A 5,909-nucleotide genomic window follows, 5' to 3' on the forward strand; every position below is an offset into this window, starting at 1 on the left:
AGGGGGATCTAGCAAAGGTGGCGTTATAAGCAAGCATACTTCGCTAGCACAAACCAGTCATCGAGATAGATGGGGAGTTCGTGTCGCAGTGGATAACGAAATTCTGGCGCTTCGCCTTCGATGCACTCTCTGATCCAACACGACTCGCCTACTAAAATCCTTCCTCGAGATTATGGAAAGCCAAAAATAAAGCATAATAAGTGTCTGCAGGAAATCGCGTAACTATAACCCTTGGAAAAATAAGCAAAAACTCTGGTCCAAGCTCAAATAAATCACTCCAGGATACAATGTTTCAAAAACAAATTAATCTTTATCAACCTAACCTATATTTGCTTATCTGAACCGAAACTAACAAATATTATATGATATCCTATTGCTCTGAAACGTAGTAGTTTCTCAAATATTATACTAAGATCGTTATCAGGTTGTTTTTTGAAAAGAAATTAGGGATAACTGGGCATTGTTTTTATCAGAAACTTGGGGTATTATGGTTCTTAAATGGTTTTCGAGTTTTAGACAGTATCTGACAACCTTTCCAATGACTCTTTCAAAAACAGCGGAGACCAGAGAGAGCTTTTAATCTGGACGCGTCGGTAGAGAATCTACATCAAACTTTTTAAAAGCTCCTCACGCGGACTATGTTTTGGTCGTAACTTATATCAAATCGACAGAAACTTTAAAAATCTTCTCCTGAGGGATATATTTTGGTAGTAAGTGATCTAAAACACTAAAGACCCAAGCATCGACCTTACCCAAAGCATTTAAGTTCCCCATAGTTTTCTACAGATTTTACAAATGCACAGTGTAAAATATTTCTCTAGACGTCGTTGATCTAAAGCGGTGAGCTTCTTCAATCTTATGTTTTGTATACAGATGTACAGAGTGAAAGCTTTCTCTGCCCAACATTGATTTAAATCAATGAGAACCAGAGAGAACTTTTACTATGTGCGTGTCCAAAAAGTCTATCAAAAGCTTTAAAAAGCTCCTCGTGTAAGATATGTTTTTTTTCGAAACTGATCTTTAGCTCTAAATATAGAACATAGACCATGGCAACGCTTTTAAAAGATCCATGGAGGCTTTTGAATGCCACTCACAGCGAAAAAGCTCTCTTTGGCCATCGTTGATATAACTTCTATTCTAAAGCCTAGTTGTTCAGCTCACAAGCTGGCGTGCTAAGCTTTTCAAAGCCGTTTGTATATTTTTTATTCAGCTGGCCAAAAATTAAAGCTCCCTCTCTTCAGCGTTGGATCAAAGAAGTGTTGCTCATGGAATGGTATGGAGTTTTTTTTGAGCTTTTACTCCTACAGTGTTCCACCTAAAGTGCAGTTTTTATCTAAGGTGCTTTGGAAACACCTTTATATATAAAGGTAGCTTGTTGCACTCTAAATATCCAAACCTGTCCAGTTAAGCAAAACCACTATACATAATCATTTACATTTACATTGCTGATAAGTATCTATCATTACCAACACCGTTTATATACATATTTTTCTTGTTGGCAACATTAATCTTACTTAACTAAACCCACAAAATTGTCAAAAAAAAGTATTCTCCCATTGACAACTGTATCACCCGCATCGCATATGGCTCACTCAAAATCGTACATTTTACCACCCACCTCAAAGTAAGGAAACACAGGTTATGCATGCTACTACGGCCCACAAAAATGTCCACACATAAATTGGACGTACATATTCCCAAATGCGTTTCCTAAATACAATGTATGTTTGTATATAAGTTCCGTAAGTTTCCATTAAAAAAGCAGCACCCGCATACCACAAAAGCCGCATTTGCACAAAAAAGTTCTAAAACAAAAGTACTTGCATAGTATTTGGCATAAAAAAATGTACAAAAACAAACACAAAAAAAAATGTTGTATGTGGGTGCACACATGTGGCCATATGTCAACATACGGTTGAAAAGTTACCCCATGGCAACACTGAGAAATCGCGAACAAAAAAAATGCTGGCTACTACGTGAATGTGTTTGTGTGTGAATTATATGTGCTTTGTGTTTGTATTTTGTGTGCACCCACATTCATTGCCGCTCTACCTACCGCCCTGCTTCCCTTACTGATGAAACTTAAGCATGTCCCGATTATTTAAAGATGTGCGCGCCCATTATGGGCTTCAAATGTAAGCAAATCCCCACCTCTCCTCTCAACTATTCATGTAATTTGCGCTGCTACTACACTGCGCTACAAACATTCACATAAGTATACAGCCAAGCTTCTCTCACTTGGGCTCAGCTACTGGTTTTTCAGAATTTTTTTATGCCTATGGTAACACTCATAACCCTTACAGCTATCGGCTTAAATGCTCACCTACCCCCTCTTCCCTGCTTTACCATCTACTTTACTTTTAATTTTAAACCTCTGTTTATACAACACATCATTCTACACTCACACATACACATGTACATCCCTAGTAAGGCTTTTCATGCACGAGTTTTGCGCGAGAGTGCTCCCTATTTACGGTTACAAATTGTCAACAGCGAAAAAACAGTTAGTAGTGTTGAGGGCAAAGGGGGAAACAAGCAGAAAATTTGCAATGTATTCAAGTGTTGTGGGAAGCTGCATGTAAGATGAATACAGCTCTCATTAAAACGGTTTTTTTTCGATTTTTGGACACGTCAAATTATCATTACAAAAATGAATATGCAATCAAGTTATGGAAATGTATAGAAATAAAAAATATAGTGTTTCCCATACAACCTTGAGAGATTTAGGACTCGCTTTTTGACCATTTCGTTTTCTCTTTTGATTAAAGCAAAATTTTGGTCGCTTCTACACTACATCACAATCTCTTAAGAAGTTGTTCTGGATCAAAGAGTACTTGTTCGTCAAGCGATCATCCAAATTATCCCTACTCTTCCAATTGGACCACGATATTCAGTAGAGGTTAAGACTTTTAAAACTTGCTGAGTTCATGATATAAGTACTAACCTTTCACAGTTCCTTACAAATTTGACGTTGCTTTCATAGTTTTCTCTGACCAGAGTATACAGGGCGCTTTCGCATATTGGACCAGGTTTGACTAAATATATCTGCTGTATGGTTCGTATTATGTGTAATCAATCTTGAAGTTTTTTTAATATTAATAAATACTTAATTAATATTAATAAATTAAATACTTAAAAAACATAAGGATATTCCTTAAAATAAACAGAGCTTGTTAATAGAAAAATATAGATTTTCAAGGATTCAGTACAATTTAAACGAAAAAGGGACTTTTCTCCATATAAGGTTCATAGCAAAATTTAAGCGTTTTGAGCGACCTCAAAATATTTTTTGATAAAAAAAATAAGGGCAAATATTTTTTATATAAAACCATTTTAAGGGGTGAGAGCATTAAAATTCCGACTTTGTTTTCTTTGGACCACCCTAATATACCTAAATGCAAATTATGCATGAATGTTGGTCCTAAAAGTAATATATTGTTGAACAAAAAATAACAAGAATACAAGAAAAACAGTGTGCCATATATTGTAAATAAAAATGAGTTGACAGAAAAAGCACAAATAATATTTAACCATAAAGAAAACATAAAACACAGCAAGTAAAGCAGGCACATAAAAATAACAATAAAAGAACAAACAAATAATATTAAACCAGTAGCAGAGCGCAAAACATTATGGATCAAGAATAACAACACAAAGGAACTATTAATGTGCAGAAGTGCAGTCGGAGAAAAAAAAAGCGACAGCCATGGCTTGACATAGTATGGCTGACGGTTTCGGTATTTTTTCACATTGTTCCTGTGGAGCGACAATAAAAACAAACGGCAGCACTGCCGAAACACAACGCTACTACACTTATATATAGTATGTATGCAGGCATGCATGAACACAAACACTAACAATAAATACGAATATAAGTGCATTATGTAGTACACAACTGCATAACAATAGCATCAACAAACAGGAATAACTACATGCAGTGGCAACCAACCGGAGAATGCAGCAAGCCAGGCAGCAGGCAGCAAGCAGCGAACCAACGAACGACCAGCCAACTGCAACAACCGAAATAACACCAATAACAATGACAACAAGCGCCTGTGGTAAAAAACAAAAAAAAACGAAGAGCAAAGAGCAAAGCCCAAAAATCTACAACAAAGATATAATATTAAAACGCGAAGAAAATAAAATGGCGAAAAATGCAGGCGATTTTGTCTTGAAGCTCGAGGCGTGTGTGTATGTGTGTTTGTTGTATGATTTTTGTCCCCCAAAAAATGCAGCCGCCCTCACATTTACGAAACTTCTTAGCCCTTTCAGTTGGTTTTGTTCTTCGTTCAACTAAAAGCGCCCGGCATACGCGTCTTAAATGTACTCTTTTTTTATTGCTTCCAGCTGCAATCAGCTATGCACCAGCTCCCCATTCCGTTTGGTGTGTGCAGTGTCCCCATCTTCCATTCGTTTTCACATGGTTTGGCGAGCATTAAAATGAAATATTTATACTTAAAGCGGGAGAAGGTGGCAGTTAAAACGCTCATGCAGGTCATATGTGCACTTACAACGGCGAACTCTTTTATTTTTGTTTTTAGACCCTATAGCCTGTACTCCCTTTTGGCACTTGCATTTCTACCATTTGCTCTTACTTTTTTGGTCGTTGCTATCGGCTCGGGGGCATTGTTAAATTTTTAATGTGAAGTTGGAAATGTTTTTTTATTACTTTTTGGTTAGTATGTAGTTATTTTATTGAACATACTACTAACATATTTTTATGTCCTGTATTGTTTTACTTAAGTGTTGGCATGAACGTACTGAAATTTTCACAATCTAACCGTTCCGTAAGGTAACCAAAACTTGTTCATATCTTGAGCGTTGAACCGTCTTACACAAAAAAAAATGTATTAAAAACATTTTTCCCCTATATATAAACTCCTGCCCCCCTAAGTGAAAGGCTGGCTACGCCCTTGTATACAAAACGATTGAAGTACTTAAACCGTACATCATACGTTCAATTTGTTTTTTTTTTATAGCGCATACATGGTTCCATAATAATGGTTCCAATATCTTCATTTATGTATATTGTAACTCTAAATATCTTATTAAGAGAAGTCCATTTTTTTTTATCTAAAACTAATAAAGTTAGAAGGATGAAGTTCGAGGATGTATTAGTTAATATATTCTTCCTTGACACATACTTTTTCAAAAATAAATATTGGAAATTTAGAAAGACATTTTCAATACTTATTCGTCCTGGTGCACCCAAAAAGAAAATCGTTTTTCTATTCTACAGAATTTTTCCTTTTAATTGATACCCATATTGTTATTCTACAATGCACCGAATCTTTTGAATAATTTTTTTATTCAATCATACTCTAGAAATTTCAAAGTACTTAAAAATAAAAATCCTGACATCAGAGTGAAAAACTAAAAACGCAGTTTTCTTTCCTTATTAAATTGGTGATGTACACATGTATAGACTTAACTTTTCGTACTCAGAAATAGTGTCAGCTTTGATTTGTGAACATGTTTCTATAAATTGCCGATAAAAATGAGAGACTGGCAGCGATTTATTCGTAATTTGCATGGTAATTGGATCTGAATTACAAACAAATGAGGTAATTCGCTTTCAAAATTGTGTATGACAAATTACGTAATTCGAAGGGTAATTATATTACGAATTATGAATGAGAGAGCGAACTACGTAATTGGAGTGCCGTGGGAAAGCCGTATTAGTTACACCTAAAATTATTAAAAAATTGTCATTCAAGCGAAATTGTTTTTAGACACCAAGTAGCGAAACTGAAATAGCTAATATTATAATTCTTACTTTATTTTATTTAATAATTTTAAAGGAAATATTTGGTTTATTTTATAAGGATTTTCCCTTTCAGTCTCCTTGTATCGAAGTCTCTCATTACTAAGCTATGTGATTCCACAGCTATATATTAATGCAGAAATTT

This window comes from Rhagoletis pomonella, unplaced genomic scaffold (assembly GCF_013731165.1).
Source record: "Rhagoletis pomonella isolate Grant_MI unplaced genomic scaffold, Rhpom_1.0 Rhpom_scaffold_03934, whole genome shotgun sequence".
Classification (NCBI taxonomy): Eukaryota; Metazoa; Arthropoda; class Insecta; order Diptera; family Tephritidae; genus Rhagoletis; species Rhagoletis pomonella.